Raw genomic sequence first — 16,957 nt, 5'->3', positions numbered from 1 at the left:
AGAGCAGGAAAAAAAAATAATCGTAGCAGTGGGGGAAAGAGAGGGAGCCGGGGAGGGCCCAGGATGCACAAGAGGGGTGACAGGGCCCCGAGGGCCCACGACTCACCGCAGCTCTCACTCTCGGTGCTGCCGGGAGACTTTGACACTTCCGATGTTTCTCTCCCCTTCTCTCTTCCCCTCTTCTTCCGCAACTCCAATCGTTTGGCTCTCCTGCACCTGAGAGAAAATGCATGTGGCTGTCTTAGAGCTCATACGAGACGTGGCTTCCTAGACAAGAAGCCTCAGGAACAGGACAGAGAAAAAGAGAGAATATGATGAGTGGGAAGCAGAACACACGGATCGAGAGAGAACTTGAATCAGAGGAGTAAACAAGGCAGGAAAGAGAGATAAAGACAGGGAAGAAGCCACAAAAAAGGGCCTTTCTGGCCTCTACTCGCACCCCCCGGCCTCCTTTTTTTTCTGGCCTCTACTCTCGCCCCCAGCCTCCCACCCCTCTGCAGCCTCCCACCCCTTTCCGGCCTCCCTTTTTTTCTGGCCTCTACTCTCGCCCCCGGCCTCCCACCCCTCTGCAGCCTCCCACCCCTTTCCGGCCTCCTTTTTTTTCCTGGCCTCTACTCCCCCCTCCTCGCGCCCCCCCCCCCCCCCGCCTCCCACCCCTCGATAGCCTCCGAACTCCCTTTTTGCTGGCCTCTACTTAATTCAGCTTCCCACCCCTCTGCAACCTCCTACCTCTTTCCAGCCTCCACTCCGCCCCCCCCAGCTTCCCACCCTTTTTCAGCCTCCCACCACCGTCCCACGCAGTGCAGGACACACTGACAGAGAGAGAAAAAGGACAGGCAACAGGAAGAAACGTACTAAGAAACAAAGAAAGGGTCAGACGAAGAAGGGGGTGGGTGGTCAGGGTTGGAACCCCAACACAAACCAGCAAGGGGATAGAGGACAGACAGAGAGGAAGACAAGAACGGGCCGGGAAGCAGGAAGAGAAGGAGAGAAAGGCAAAAAGGGAGAGCCGGCTGCACAGGCAGGTACAGCAAGAAACGACCGGACAGGCAGCAGGATCGAGAAAGAGAGACAGAAAAACTGGGGACAGGAAGCAGGACAGAGGGACGGCGAGAGGAAACAAGGGCCAGGGAGCAGGACAGCGGTGGAAAAAGAGGCACTGGGGCAGTAGGACAGAAAGAGAAGGAAGAAAGGCCAGAACAAGGACGGGGAATAACAGCAAAGGGAAAGAGAAGGACAAGGAGCGGGACAGATTGTCAGAGAAAGACAGGGACAGGGAGCGGGACAAGGTGATACTGAGAGAGAAAAAGGGGACAAGGAGGCAGGACAAAGTGAAAGACAGGCACAAGTAAGAGACGGGGGAGCAGGACAGAGACGGAGGGGGAAAAGCCTCAGCTGGGCAGCAGGAGACAGAGGCGGAGAAGGGAAAAAACAGCACCGGGCTGAGGGACCCTGAGGGAGGAATTAAAAAACAAACACAGGGAGCGGGACAAAACGACAGAGAGAGAGAAAAGGGACAGAGCAGGACAGCGTTGGGGGGAGAAATGCGACCGTGACGGGCAGCGGGAGAGAGGTATGGAGAAAGAAAAAAAATACCGAGGAAGAGAGAAAGGAAACAAGGGACAGCGAGCTGCACAGGGGGATCGAGAAAGAAAGGATGGGAGAGGGAATGGCGCAGAGAGAGAAAGGCAGAAAAAACAGCAAGAGGAAGCAGGGCAAAAGGACAGCAAGAGGAAAAAGGAAAGGGACAGGGAGCTGGACAGAGATGGGAAAAAAAGCAGCGGGGACACACGAAAAGAGACAGAAAGAGAAGGGCACAAAAGGATAGATGAGGACAGCGGCAGGATGGAGACGCAGAACAAAACCTGGGACGGTCAACCTGGGTGGGCGGGGAGCGGGTCAGAGAGCCGGAGAAAGGAAAAACTCTGCTGTGGAGCAGCCGAGGGGGACGGAGAAAGACAGACAGGGACGGGGAGCAGGGCAGAGAAACGGAGAGAGAAAATAAGCGATGGGGAGCAGGGCAGAGCACTAGGAAGAGGAAAATAAGACAAGGGAGAAGACCGAGGAGCTCAGAGAGAAAGAAGGGTCGAAAGGAAACGCCAGAGAGGTAGAGAAATCAAGAAATACAGGGACGAGGAGCCTTGCAGAGACGGAGCACGAAAATGTAGGGCCGGTGAGCGCGAAAGAGGGAGAGAGAGACGGGGGCAGGGGGAGGAGATGAAGAAGAAAGGAGAGATAAAGATGGCAACGGAGCGCAGGGGACACAGACAGAGAGAGAAAAAGGACAGTGAACAGGAAAAAAGGGACCGAGAAACAAAGAAAGGGTCAGATCTAGACAAAGAGACCAAGAAAGGGGCGGGGGGCGTGTGTGCAGGGAAACCCCAAAACAAACCAGCAAGGGGCTAGAGAACAGAGAGGGAGAGAAAGAGAAGAAAGGGCCACGAAGCAGGACAGAGAAGGAGAGAAAGGCAAAAAGGGAGAGCAAAAAGAGAGCCGGCTGGACAGGGAGGTACAGCAAGAAACGACCGGACAGCCAGCAGGACAGAGAAATAGAGACAGGGAGCCGGCTAGAGAAATTCTGAAGGGAGAAAAAGAGGGAGAGGGAGCAGAACACACACACAGACAGAAGACGGGAGGTACAGGGAAAGGAAAACAAAAGGAAAAAGAAAAAAAAAAAAAAATCACAGCAGCGTGGGAGAGAGAAGGATCCAGGGGACAGCTCGGGACGCAGAAGAGGGGCGACAGGGCCCCGAGGGCCCGCCACTCACCGCGGCTCTCGCTCTCCGCGCTCCCGGGAGACTCTGCCGCTTCAGACGCTTCTCCGTCCTGCTCTCCTCCATTCCTCTTCCGTAACTCCGGTCGCTTGGCTGTCCCCCACCTAAGAGAAAACGTCCATGTCTCGCAGCTCTTACGAGACAAGGATCCCCAGGCACGTAGCCTCGCTTGCTCGCGCGCTACGCGCAGGAACAGCACAGAGGGAAAGAGAGAGAGACAGAGAACGACGAGCGGGCAGCAGAACTGATGGATCAAGAGAGAAACTGAATCGGAGGAATAAAGAACACTGGAGGGAGACACAAGTAGAGCGAACAAGCCAGATGGACGGGGGCAGGAGACACACAGATCAGGCCAAAGAGGTGGAGAAAGTAAAATCGGTGACGGGCTGCAGGATGATAGAAAAGGCCACGGTTCAGCACAGAGGAGAACAACGGGACAGCAAGCTGGACAGGGGCATATAGCGAGAAACAAAGGGACAGGCAGCAGTATGGAGATACACAGACAAAGAGTTACGGGGAGGATGGAGGACAGAGAGAACAAGAGAAAAGGGACAGGGAGGGGGGCACAGATGGAGAAAGAAACATTGCAGAGAGAGAGAGGAAGAAAGCGACAGGGCAGAGGCAGAGAGGTAGAGAAAGGAAGAAAAAAGTAGCGACGAGTAAGAGGCCAGAGGGACAAGGAAAAGCCAGGAGGAAGGACAGAGTGAGAGAGAAAACAGGTGAGGGACACGACGCCAGACTGTGAAACAGAGAGCGCGACAGGGAGCAGGACGCTGGGACAGACAGCAAACGAGAGCAACAGAGAGAACGGCAGCGAGGCGGAGCACGAGAGAAAACAGGGACTGAGAGCAAGACCGAGGGGTGAAGCAATAAATAACGGGGCTGGGGAGCAGGACAGCAGAAGAGAGAGACAGAGAGGGGGACACATAGGACAACCGCAAACTGAGAGGGAGAAGGAGAAGAGCACAGAGGGTCACAGACAAAAAGAGAGGGACGGCAGAAAGAGAAAAACAAGACGAGGCAGAAGGACTGAGGAGCAGAGAGAAAAAGGGTACAGGGAAAAGGGCAGAGATGCAGAAAACAAGGAAAGCCTGGAGCACAGGGCAAAACTGACAAGGACAGGGAGCGGGACAAAGGGATGGAGGAGTTAAAAACAGCGATGGGCCGCAGCACAGAGGAAGAGAGAGAAAAAGAGCAAGAGCAGCAAGGGAAGAAGAGTGACAGAAGGGTGTTGACAGGGACACGTACAAAGCGGGCTTGGGGGACACAGACATCGGAAGGGTAGAAAGGAAAGGGAGGGATGGGGAGCAAGACAGCGTGACAGAGGGAGTGGAGTGCAAGGATACACAAAAGCAGAGGGACTGGGAAGAGGAAAGAACGTCAGGGAGAGAAAGGCGAGGCTGGCGAGCAGGAGAGAGAGAGGTGGAGAATGAAAAAACAGCCATGGTCAGAAGAACAGAAATGCAGAGAAGAAAAAATTACTTCCAGGCAGCAGGACAGAGGGACAGAGCAAGAGCAAAAATATCAAGAGGGAGAAGGACAGGTAACACACAGCAGGACGCTGCAGGAGTGAGAGGGAGGGAACACAGAGCAAAGCAGAAGAATGAAGAGAGAAAAAAAAAAACAACCCAGCAAACAGAAAGGGAACCGGACAGAACTAGGCAGCAGGGCAGAGAGACGGAGAAAGAAAAAACAGGGACAAAGGGATAGAGAGGCAAAGAGAGGGATGGGGACCAGGACAGTGGGATACAAACAGGGAGTAGGACTCGAGATTGCAGAGAGAGAGGTCCAGGGAAGCAGGAAGAATGACAGAGAGAAAAAGGGGGGAGGGGGGTGGGGAGCAGGTCAGAGCGCTGGAGAAAGGAAAAACACTGCTGTGGAGCAGCAGAGGGGGACGGAGAAAGAGAGAGAGGGACGGGGAGCAGGGCAGAGAAACGGAGAGAGAAAATAAGCGATGGGGAGCAGGGCAGAGCACTAGGAAGAGGAAAATAAGACAAGGGACAAGACCGAGGAGCTCAGAGAGAAAGAAGGGTCGAAAGGAAACGCCAGAGAGGTAGAGAAATCAAGAAATACAGGGACGAGGAGCCTTGCAGAGACGGAGCACGAAAATGTAGGGCCGGTGAGCGCGAAAGAGGGAGAGAGAGACGGGGGCAGGGGGAGGAGATGAAGAAGAAAGGAGAGATAAAGATGGCAACGGAGCGCAGGGGACACAGACAGAGAGAGAAAAAGGACAGTGAACAGGAAAAAAGGGACCGAGAAACAAAGAAAGGGTCAGATCTAGACAAAGAGACCAAGAAAGGGGCGGGGGGCGTGTGTGCAGGGAAACCCCAAAACAAACCAGCAAGGGGCTAGAGAACAGAGAGGGAGAGAAAGAGAAGAAAGGGCCACGAAGCAGGACAGAGAAGGAGAGAAAGGCAAAAAGGGAGAGCAAAAAGAGAGCCGGCTGGACAGGGAGGTACAGCAAGAAACGACCGGACAGCCAGCAGGACAGAGAAAGAGAGACAGGGAGCCGGCTAGAGAAATTCTGAAGGGAGAAAAAGAGGGAGAGGGAGCAGAACACAAACACAGACAGAAGACGGGAGGTACAGGGAAAGGAAAACAAAAGGAAAAAGAAAAAAAAAAAAAAAATCACAGCAGCGTGGGAGAGAGAAGGATCCAGGGGACAGCTCGGGACGCAGAAGAGGGGCGACAGGGCCCCGAGGGCCCGCCACTCACCGCGGCTCTCGCTCTCCGCGCTCCCGGGAGACTCTGCCGCTTCAGACGCTTCTCTGTCCTGCTCTCCTCCATTCCTCTTCCGTAACTCCAGTCGCTTGGCTGTCCCCCACCTAAGAGAAAACGTCCATGTCTCGCAGCTCTTACGAGACAAGGATCCCCAGGCACGTAGCCTCGCTTGCTCGCGCGCTACGCGCAGGAACAGCACAGAGGGAAAGAGAGAGAGACAGAGAACGACGAGCGGGCAGCAGAACTGATGGATCAAGAGAGAAACTGAATCGGAGGAATAAAGAACACTGGAGGGAGACACAAGTAGAGCGAACAAGCCAGATGGACGGGGGCAGGAGACACACAGATCAGGCCAAAGAGGTGGAGAAAGTAAAATCGGTGACGGGCTGCAGGATGATAGAAAAGGCCACGGTTCAGCACAGAGGAGAACAACGGGACAGCAAGCTGGACAGGGGCATATAGCGAGAAACAAAGGGACAGGCAGCAGTATGGAGATACACAGACAAAGAGTTACGGGGAGGATGGAGGACAGAGAGAACAAGAGAAAAGGGACAGGGAGGGGGGCACAGATGGAGAAAGAAACATTGCAGAGAGAGAGAGGAAGAAAGCGACAGGGCAGAGGCAGAGAGGTAGAGAAAGGAAGAAAAAAGTAGCGACGAGTAAGAGGCCAGAGGGACAAGGAAAAGCCAGGAGGAAGGACAGAGTGAGAGAGAAAACAGGTGAGGGACACGACGCCAGACTGTGAAACAGAGAGCGCGACAGGGAGCAGGACGCTGGGACAGACAGCAAACGAGAGCAACAGAGAGAACGGCAGCGAGGCGGAGCACGAGAGAAAACAGGGACTGAGAGCAAGACCGAGGGGTGAAGCAATAAATAACGGGGCTGGGGAGCAGGACAGCAGAAGAGAGAGACAGAGAGGGGGACACATAGGACAACCGCAAACTGAGAGGGAGAAGGAGAAGAGCACAGAGGGTCACAGACAAAAAGAGAGGGACGGCAGAAAGAGAAAAACGAGACGAGGCAGAAGGACTGAGGAGCAGAGAGAAAAAGGGTACAGGGAAAAGGACAGAGATGCAGAAAACAAGGAAAGCCTGGAGCACAGGGCAAAACTGACAAGGACAGGGAGCGGGACAAAGGGATGGAGGAGTTAAAAACAGCGATGGGCCGCAGCACAGAGGAAGAGAGAGAAAAAGAGCAAGAGCAGCAAGGGAAGAAGAGTGACAGAAGGGTGTTGACAGGGACACGTACAAAGCGGGCTTGGGGGACACAGACATCGGAAGGGTAGAAAGGAAAGGGAGGGATGGGGAGCAAGACAGCGTGACAGAGGGAGTGGAGTGCAAGGATACACAAAAGCAGAGGGACTGGGAAGAGGAAAGAACGTCAGGGAGAGAAAGGCGAGGCTGGCGAGCAGGAGAGAGAGAGGTGGAGAATGAAAAAACAGCCATGGTCAGAAGAACAGAAATGCAGAGAAGAAAAAATTACTTCCAGGCAGCAGGACAGAGGGACAGAGCAAGAGCAAAAATATCAAGAGGGAGAAGGACAGGTAACACACAGCAGGACGCTGCAGGAGTGAGAGGGAGGGAACACAGAGCAAAGCAGAAGAATGAAGAGAGAAAAAAAAAAACAACCCAGCAAACAGAAAGGGAACCGGACAGAACTAGGCAGCAGGGCAGAGAGACGGAGAAAGAAAAAACAGGGACAAAGGGATAGAGAGGCAAAGAGAGGGATGGGGACCAGGACAGTGGGATACAAACAGGGAGTAGGACTCGAGATTGCAGAGAGAGAGGTCCAGGGAAGCAGGAAGAATGACAGAGAGAAAAAGGGGGGAGGGGGGTGGGGAGCAGGTCAGAGCGCTGGAGAAAGGAAAAACTCTGCTGTGGAGCAGCAGAGGGGGACGGAGAAAGACAGACAGGGACGGGGAGCAGGGCAGAGAAACGGAGAGAGAAAATAAGCGATGGGGAGCAGGGCAGAGCACTAGGAAGAGGAAAATAAGACAAGGGAGAAGACCGAGAAGCTCAGAGAGAAAGAAGGGTCGAAAGGAAACGCCAGAGAGGTAGAGAAATCAAGAAATACAGGGACGAGGAGCCTTGCAGAGACGGAGCACGAAAATGTAGGGCCGGTGAGCGCGAAAGAGGGAGAGAGAGACGGGGGCAGGGGGAGGAGATGAAGAAGAAAGGAGAGATAAAGATAGCAACGGAGCGCAGGGGACACAGACAGAGAGAGAAAAAGGACAGTGAACAGGAAAAAAGGGACCGAGAAACAAAGAAAGGGTCAGATCTAGACAAAGAGACCAAGAAAGGGGCGGGGGGCGTGTGTGCAGGGAAACCCCAAAACAAACCAGCAAGGGGCTAGAGAACAGAGAGGGAGAGAAAGAGAAGAAAGGGCCATGAAGCAGGACAGAGAAGGAGAGAAAGGCAAAAAGGGAGAGCAAAAAGAGAGCCGGCTGGACAGGGAGGTACAGCAAGAAACGACCGGACAGCCAGCAGGACAGAGAAATAGAGACAGGGAGCCAGCTAGAGAAATTCTGAAGGGAGAAAAAGAGGGAGAGGGAGCAGAACACAAACACAGACAGAAGACGGGAGGTACAGGGAAAGGAAAACAAAAGGAAAAAGAAAAAAAAAAAAAAAAATCACAGCAGCGTGGGAGAGAGAAGGATCCAGGGGAGGGCCCGGGACGCAGAAGAGGGGCGACAGGGCCCCGAGGGCCCGCCACTCACCGCGGCTCTCGCTCTCCGCGCTCCCGGGAGACTCTGCCGCTTCAGACGCTTCTCTGTCCTGCTCTCCTCCATTCCTCTTCCGTAACTCCGGTCGCTTGGCTGTCCCCCACCTAAGACAAAACGTCCATGTCTCGCAGCTCTTACGAGACAAGGCTCCCTACGCACGCAGCCGCACTCACGCGCTCCACAACCGGACCATGCTGCTGCTGGTGACACATACAGACCCTGCGGGGCACGCTGGCGGCCTGGCCTGCTGCGGGCTACCAAGACGGAGCCTTCCTCACCCGCAGCGCCAGGCAGCTGCCAGCCAGGTGGCCTTCCATTTCTTCTTCTTCTTCAGCCTTCTCGGGACTCTCCAGCTTCAGCCGCGCCACCTCCTGTCCGCAGCCACTCAGCGCTCCGCCTCTCCCTTTTCGCCCCCACGCCGCCAGCACAGCGAGGCCCGGCACACGCAGCCCACAAAAGCCCGGAGCGGGCGCAGCCAACGGCATCCCCAGGGCACGAACGGACAAACGCGTCCTCAGCGCAGCCCCTGCCACACATAAACAAGCAGCGGCGACCGCGTTCAGGGAGGCCGAGGCAGCCCGCACCACGGGCCTTGGGGGAGGCCGGGCGCTCCGGGACACAGGCTTCAGGGGACGTGAGGCAGCTGGGGGCGGCTGCGCGGGGCGAGCGGGGCCGGGGGAGCACTGCCGACTTGGGGGGGGGGGGGGGGGGGGTGCCCGCCTCCTTCTCCCATTCCCTTCCGTCACCTCCCGCCTCTGGCCCCGGGGCTGCCCGCACCCGGCTCGCCTCCTGCAGCCTGCCGCAGCGGCCGGCTCCAAGCTTCCCGTCCCACCACCCTCGAGCAGCCACCACGCACCCCCGCACCCGCTGGAGGGGAGCCCGCGCCTCACCGCTGGCCTCTCTGCTCCCCCGCCGCCCCGGCACCGGACACCAGGCCGCCGCCATGCTGCTCCGCCGCACCGCGCATGCGCCACGCGCCGACGGCGCGCCGGAGGGGCCACACTCTGAGCCGAACGCCGGGCTGCAGTACCGCGTTGCGGCCAGGGGGCGGCGGGGGCGAGGGCGGCGCCAGCGGGGCCGGGGGCGGTGCCAGCGGGGCCGGGGGCGGCGCCAGCGGGGCCGGGGGCGGCGCCAGCGGGGGCGGGGGCGGCGCCAGCGGGGGCGGGGGCGGCGCCAGCGGGGGCGGGGGCGGCGCCCAGCGCCGGCTCCGGCTCCGAGCAGACCCCGACTCGCGGCTCCGACACGGCGCCGCACCCCCATCGCTCCTTGCCCCCGACACGGACCCCGCCCTCCCGGGGGCTTTTCCCCGGGACCCGCCGCTCCATCCAACCCCCCCCCCCATACCCCGCGCTCACCTTCTCCCTCGCTGCAGCCGCAACCCGGCTATGGCTCCGCTCCTCCTTCGGCTCGCATCGGGCCCGGCACGGCAGCACCGGGCCCTCTACCGGCAGAGGGAGGGGCCGTCGCCATCAGCCCCGCTGCCCGCACCTGGGGCTCTTCCGGCCCCGGCCCACGGCTGGAGCCCACGATGCCGTCATTGGGCAAACACAAAGACTCTCTGAAGCCCTTTGGGCACTTCAGCAAGCAGGCAGGCGTTCCTTATTGCAGCGCCGGACACACAGGGCACGGCTCCTCCCAGCGCGCAAAGCACCTGCGCCACTCGAGCGGCAGTACCGAACTTTGCTCACCGGGTGGCAGCAGCGAGCCCTTGGACACGGCGCCACCCGAGCCGCAGTACCGAACTTTGCTCACCGGGTGGCAGCAGCGAGCCCTTGGACACGGCGCCACCGCGCATTGGCGCCGCCCGAGCCGCAGTACCGAACTTTGCTCACCGGGTGGCAGCAGCGATCGTACCGGCCCCTCCACGGCCACCCGCGCCACGGCAGCACCGGGCCCTCCACCGGCACAGGGAGCGGCCGTCGCCATCAGCCCCGCTGCCCGCACCTGGGGCTCCCCCGGCCCCGGCCCACGGCTGGACCCCGGCAGGAACAGGGGGCCGTCGCCCCAGCCCCACAGCCCGTCCCCTCCTCCCCTGGCCTCTGGCGCAGCCCCTCGTCCCGTGCAAACCAAGCACAAACGCAGCCGCCAGGGCAAAAGGGACCGCAGGTCTTTACTCAGTCACGCACCCAGCCAGTCCCGGGAGCCGCTCTGCTCCGGGCTCGGGGCCCCCGACGCTCCCTCTGCCCCTCCGACACCTCGGCACTCCTTCCCGCAGCTGCGCCCGTTGATCCAGCGGCGAACAGTCCGTCCCTCGCCTCCCGGAGCGACGCGCTGCTCGGCAGAGGCTGCCAAAAATGAGGAGCAGGGTGCAGGCCACTACAAGAGAGGAGAAAAGTGACAGGTGGCTGGACAGCGGCGGTGGAACGAGAAAGCACCAAGCAGGGAAAGGGACGGCGAGAGAAGGACGGGGACAGGCAGTCCCACAGAGACGGAGAAAGAAGCAGCAGCAAGAGAGCAAGAGCGGCAGCAGAAAGAAGAAGAGGGAGCAGGACACAGACCGAAAGTGAAGAACGGGGAGCAGGAAGGAGATGCAAAAAAAAACCCTGCAGCATGACAGAGGAAAAAAGAATAGCGGCAGGGACCTGGACAAAGAGAGATGAGGAAATAGAATAGAATAGACATGGAGAAAGCAGTAGATCTGTGACGTGCTACGGAGCCGAGAAGGAAGGCCTCGAATCAAGGGACGAGGAGCCAGACAGAGAGCACCAAAGACAGCAAAAGTACTGACAGGCTACAGAGTAGGAGGAAAGCAAAACTAGTAACCGGGAGCTGAACAGAAAGAGGGGAAGAAGGAAAAAAATGCCACGGGCTGCAGGGCAGAAAGAGGGAGGACCTAAAAGATGGGGACAAGTCAGAGACAGATGGAGAAAGAAGGTACACAAGAGCAGAAAAAAAAAATAATCGTAGCAGTGGGGGAAAGAGAGGGAGCCGGGGAGGGCCCAGGATGCACAAGAGGGGTGACAGGGCCCCGAGGGCCCACGACTCACCGCAGCTCTCACTCTCGGTGCTGCCGGGAGACTTTGACACTTCCGATGTTTCTCTCCCCTTCTCTCTTCCCCTCTTCTTCCGCAACTCCAATCGTTTGGCTCTCCTGCACCTGAGAGAAAATGCATGTGGCCGTCTTAGAGCTCATACGAGACGTGGCTTCCTAGACAACAAGCCTCAGGAACAGGACAGAGAAAAAGAGAGAATATGATGAGTGGGAAGCAGAACACATGGATCGAGAGAGAACTTGAATCAGAGGAGTAAACAAGGCAGGAAAGAGAGATAAAGACAGGGAAGAAGCCACAAAAAAGGGCCTTTCTGGCCTCTACTCGCACCCCCCGGCCTCCTTTTTTTTCTGGCCTCTACTCTCGCCCCCAGCCTCCCACCCCTCTGCAGCCTCCCACCCCTTTCCGGCCTCCCTTTTTTTCTGGCCTCTACTCTCGCCCCCGGCCTCCCACCCCTCTGCAGCCTCCCACCCCTTTCCGGCCTCCTTTTTTTTTCCTGGCCTCTACTCCCCCCTCCTCGCCCCCCCCCCCCCCCCCCGCCTCCCACCCCTCGATAGCCTCCTAACTCCCTTTTTGCTGGCCTCTACTTAATTCAGCTTCCCACCCCTCTGCAACCTCCTACCTCTTTCCAGCCTCCACTCCGCCCCCCCAGCTTCCCACCCTTTTTCAGCCTCCCACCACCGTCCCACGCAGTGCAGGACACACTGACAGAGAGAGAAAAAGGACAGGCAACAGGAAGAAACGTACTAAGAAACAAAGAAAGGGTCAGACGAAGAAGGGGGTGGGTGGTCAGGGTTGGAACCCCAACACAAACCAGCAAGGGGATAGAGGACAGACAGAGAGGAAGACAAGAACGGGCCGGGAAGCAGGAAGAGAAGGAGAGAAAGGCAAAAAGGGAGAGCCGGCTGCACAGGCAGGTACAGCAAGAAACGACCGGACAGGCAGCAGGATCGAGAAAGAGAGACAGAAAAACTGGGGACAGGAAGCAGGACAGAGGGACGGCGAGAGGAAACAAGGGCCAGGGAGCAGGACAGCGGTGGAAAAAGAGGCACTGGGGCAGCAGGACAGAAAGAGAAGGAAGAAAGGCCAGAACAAGGACGGGGAATAACAGCAAAGGGAAAGAGAAGGACAAGGAGCGGGACAGATTGTCAGAGAAAGACAGGGACAGGGAGCGGGACAAGGTGATACTGAGAGAGAAAAAGGGGACAAGGAGGCAGGACAAAGTGAAAGACAGGCACAAGTAAGAGACGGGGGAGCAGGACAGAGACGGAGGGGGAAAAGCCTCAGCTGGGCAGCAGGAGACAGAGGCGGAGAAGGGAAAAAACAGCACCGGGCTGAGGGACCCTGAGGGAGGAATTAAAAAACAAACACAGGGAGCGGGACAAAACGACAGAGAGAGAGAAAAGGGACAGAGCAGGACAGCGTTGGGGGGAGAAATGCGACCGTGACGGGCAGCGGGAGAGAGGTATGGAGAAAGAAAAAAAATACCGAGGAAGAGAGAAAGGAAACAAGGGACAGCGAGCTGCACAGGGGGATCGAGAAAGAAAGGATGGGAGAGGGAATGGCGCAGAGAGAGAAAGGCAGAAAAAACAGCAAGAGGAAGCAGGGCAAAAGGACAGCAAGAGGAAAAAGGAAAGGGACAGGGAGCTGGACAGAGATGGGAAAAAAAGCAGCGGGGACACACGAAAAGAGACAGAAAGAGAAGGGCACAAAAGGATAGATGAGGACAGCGGCAGGATGGAGACGCAGAACAAAACCTGGGACGGTCAACCTGGGTGGGCGGGGAGCGGGTCAGAGAGCCGGAGAAAGGAAAAACTCTGCTGTGGAGCAGCCGAGGGGGACGGAGAAAGACAGACAGGGACGGGGAGCAGGGCAGAGAAACGGAGAGAGAAAATAAGCGATGGGGAGCAGGGCAGAGCACTAGGAAGAGGAAAATAAGACAAGGGACAAGACCGAGGAGCTCAGAGAGAAAGAAGGGTCGAAAGGAAACGCCAGAGAGGTAGAGAAATCAAGAAATACAGGGACGAGGAGCCTTGCAGAGACGGAGCACGAAAATGTAGGGCCGGTGAGCGCGAAAGAGGGAGAGAGAGACGGGGGCAGGGGGAGGAGATGAAGAAGAAAGGAGAGATAAAGATGGCAACGGAGCGCAGGGGACACAGACAGAGAGAGAAAAAGGACAGTGAACAGGAAAAAAGGGACCGAGAAACAAAGAAAGGGTCAGATCTAGACAAAGAGACCAAGAAAGGGGCGGGGGGCGTGTGTGCAGGGAAACCCCAAAACAAACCAGCAAGGGGCTAGAGAACAGAGAGGGAGAGAAAGAGAAGAAAGGGCCACGAAGCAGGACAGAGAAGGAGAGAAAGGCAAAAAGGGAGAGCAAAAAGAGAGCCGGCTGGACAGGGAGGTACAGCAAGAAACGACCGGACAGCCAGCAGGACAGACAAATAGAGACAGGGAGCCGGCTAGAGAAGTTCTGAAGGGAGAAAAAGAGGGAGAGGGAGCAGAACACACACACAGACAGAAGACGGGAGGTACAGGGAAAGGAAAACAAAAGGAAAAAGAAAAAAAAAAAAAAATCACAGCAGCGTGGGAGAGAGAAGGATCCAGGGGACAGCTCGGGACGCAGAAGAGGGGCGACAGGGCCCCGAGGGCCCGCCACTCACCGCGGCTCTCGCTCTCTGCGCTCCCGGGAGACTCTGCCGCTTCAGACGCTTCTCCGTCCTGCTCTCCTCCATTCCTCTTCCGTAACTCCGGTCGCTTGGCTGTCCCCCACCTAAGAGAAAACGTCCATGTCTCGCAGCTCTTACGAGACAAGGATCCCCAGGCACGTAGCCTCGCTTGCTCGCGCGCTACGCGCAGGAACAGCACAGAGGGAAAGAGAGAGAGACAGAGAACGACGAGCGGGCAGCAGAACTGATGGATCAAGAGAGAAACTGAATCGGAGGAATAAAGAACACTGGAGGGAGACACAAGTAGAGCGAACAAGCCAGATGGACGGGGGCAGGAGACACACAGATCAGGCCAAAGAGGTGGAGAAAGTAAAATCGGTGACGGGCTGCAGGATGATAGAAAAGGCCACGGTTCAGCACAGAGGAGAACAACGGGACAGCAAGCTGGACAGGGGCATATAGCGAGAAACAAAGGGACAGGCAGCAGTATGGAGATACACAGACAAAGAGTTACGGGGAGGATGGAGGACAGAGAGAACAAGAGAAAAGGGACAGGGAGGGGGGCACAGATGGAGAAAGAAACATTGCAGAGAGAGAGAGGAAGAAAGCGACAGGGCAGAGGCAGAGAGGTAGAGAAAGGAAGAAAAAAGTAGCGACGAGTAAGAGGCCAGAGGGACAAGGAAAAGCCAGGAGGAAGGACAGAGTGAGAGAGAAAACAGGTGAGGGACACGACGCCAGACTGTGAAACAGAGAGCGCGACAGGGAGCAGGACGCTGGGACAGACAGCAAACGAGAGCAACAGAGAGAACGGCAGCGAGGCGGAGCACGAGAGAAAACAGGGACTGAGAGCAAGACCGAGGGGTGAAGCAATAAATAACGGGGCTGGGGAGCAGGACAGCAGAAGAGAGAGACAGAGAGGGGGACACATAGGACAACCGCAAACTGAGAGGGAGAAGGAGAAGAGCACAGAGGGTCACAGACAAAAAGAGAGGGACGGCAGAAAGAGAAAAACAAGACGAGGCAGAAGGACTGAGGAGCAGAGAGAAAAAGGGTACAGGGAAAAGGACAGAGATGCAGAAAACAAGGAAAGCCTGGAGCACAGGGCAAAACTGACAAGGACAGGGAGCGGGACAAAGGGATGGAGGAGTTAAAAACAGCGATGGGCCGCAGCACAGAGGAAGAGAGAGAAAAAGAGCAAGAGCAGCAAGGGAAGAAGAGTGACAGAAGGGTGTTGACAGGGACACGTACAAAGCGGGCTTGGGGGACACAGACATCGGAAGGGTAGAAAGGAAAGGGAGGGATGGGGAGCAAGACAGCGTGACAGAGGGAGTGGAGTGCAAGGATACACAAAAGCAGAGGGACTGGGAAGAGGAAAGAACGTCAGGGAGAGAAAGGCGAGGCTGGCGAGCAGGAGAGAGAGAGGTGGAGAATGAAAAAACAGCCATGGTCAGAAGAACAGAAATGCAGAGAAGAAAAAATTACTTCCAGGCAGCAGGACAGAGGGACAGAGCAAGAGCAAAAATATCAAGAGGGAGAAGGACAGGTAACACACAGCAGGACGCTGCAGGAGTGAGAGGGAGGGAACACAGAGCAAAGCAGAAGAATGAAGAGAGAAAAAAAAAAACAACCCAGCAAACAGAAAGGGAACCGGACAGAACTAGGCAGCAGGGCAGAGAGACGGAGAAAGAAAAAACAGGGACAAAGGGATAGAGAGGCAAAGAGAGGGATGGGGACCAGGACAGTGGGATACAAACAGGGAGTAGGACTCGAGATTGCAGAGAGAGAGGTCCAGGGAAGCAGGAAGAATGACAGAGAGAAAAAGGGGGGAGGGGGGTGGGGAGCAGGTCAGAGCGCTGGAGAAAGGAAAAACACTGCTGTGGAGCAGCAGAGGGGGACGGAGAAAGAAAGACAGGGACGGGGAGCAGGGCAGAGAAACGGAGAGAGAAAATAAGCGATGGGGAGCAGGGCAGAGCACTAGGAAGAGGAAAATAAGACAAGGGAGAAGACCGAGAAGCTCAGAGAGAAAGAAGGGTCGAAAGGAAACGCCAGAGAGGTAGAGAAATCAAGAAATACAGGGACGAGGAGCCTTGCAGAGACGGAGCACGAAAATGTAGGGCCGGTGAGCGCGAAAGAGGGAGAGAGAGACGGGGGCAGGGGGAGGAGATGAAGAAGAAAGGAGAGATAAAGATGGCAACGGAGCGCAGGGGACACAGACAGAGAGAGAAAAAGGACAGTGAACAGGAAAAAAGGGACCGAGAAACAAAGAAAGGGTCAGATCTAGACAAAGAGACCAAGAAAGGGGCGGGGGGCGTGTGTGCAGGGAAACCCCAAAACAAACCAGCAAGGGGCTAGAGAACAGAGAGGGAGAGAAAGAGAAGAAAGGGCCACGAAGCAGGACAGAGAAGGAGAGAAAGGCAAAAAGGGAGAGCAAAAAGAGAGCCGGCTGGACAGGGAGGTACAGTAAGAAACGACCGGACAGCCAGCAGGACAGAGAAATAGAGACAGGGAGCCGGCTAGAGAAATTCTGAAGGGAGAAAAAGAGGGAGAGGGAGCAGGACACAAACACAGACAGAAGACGGGAGGTAAAGGGAAAGGAAAACAAAAGGAAAAAGAGAAAAAAAAAAAAATCACAGCAGCGTGGGAGAGAGAAGGATCCAGGGGAGGGCCCGGGACGCAGAAGAGGGGCGACAGGGCCCCGAGGGCCCGCCACTCACCGCAGCTCTCGCTCTCCGCGCTCCCGGGAGACTCTGCCGCTTCAGACGCTTCTCCGTCCTGCTCTCCTCCATTCCTCTTCCGTAACTCCGGTCGCTTGGCTGTCCCCCACCTAAGAGAAAACGTCCATGTCTCGCAGCTCTTACGAGACAAGGCTCCCTACGCACGCAGCCGCGCTCGCGCGCTCCACAACCGGACCATGCTGCTGCTGGTGACACATACAGACCCTGCGGGGCACGCTGGCGGCCTGGCCTGCTGCGGGCTACCAAGACGGAGCCTTCCTCACCCGCAGCGCCAGGCAGCTGCCAGCCAGCTGGCCTTCCATTTCTTCTTCTTCTTCAGCCTTCTCGGGACTCTCCAGCTTCAGCCGCG

General features: G+C 56.9%; 1 long non-coding RNA gene across 1 annotated transcript; it reads right to left on the bottom strand.

Annotated features, from left to right (window-relative positions):
- Positions 1-10,325: 10,325 nt before the first annotated feature.
- On the bottom strand, positions 10,326-16,693 carry LOC142359247 (uncharacterized). The gene is made up of 3 exons (XR_012762213.1): positions 16,588-16,693; positions 11,205-11,314; positions 10,326-10,533 (listed from the first exon to the last, which is right to left on the bottom strand). It is a non-coding gene; the product is annotated as an uncharacterized LOC142359247 (long non-coding RNA).
- Between the last annotated feature and the right edge of the window lie 264 nt (positions 16,694-16,957).

The sequence above is a fragment of the Opisthocomus hoazin genome, unplaced genomic scaffold (assembly GCF_030867145.1).
Source record: "Opisthocomus hoazin isolate bOpiHoa1 unplaced genomic scaffold, bOpiHoa1.hap1 HAP1_SCAFFOLD_122, whole genome shotgun sequence".
In the NCBI taxonomy this organism is placed as follows: Eukaryota; Metazoa; Chordata; class Aves; order Opisthocomiformes; family Opisthocomidae; genus Opisthocomus; species Opisthocomus hoazin.
The sequence above is the reverse complement of the archived record's forward strand: the minus strand, read 5'-3'. Positions and strand labels throughout refer to the sequence as shown.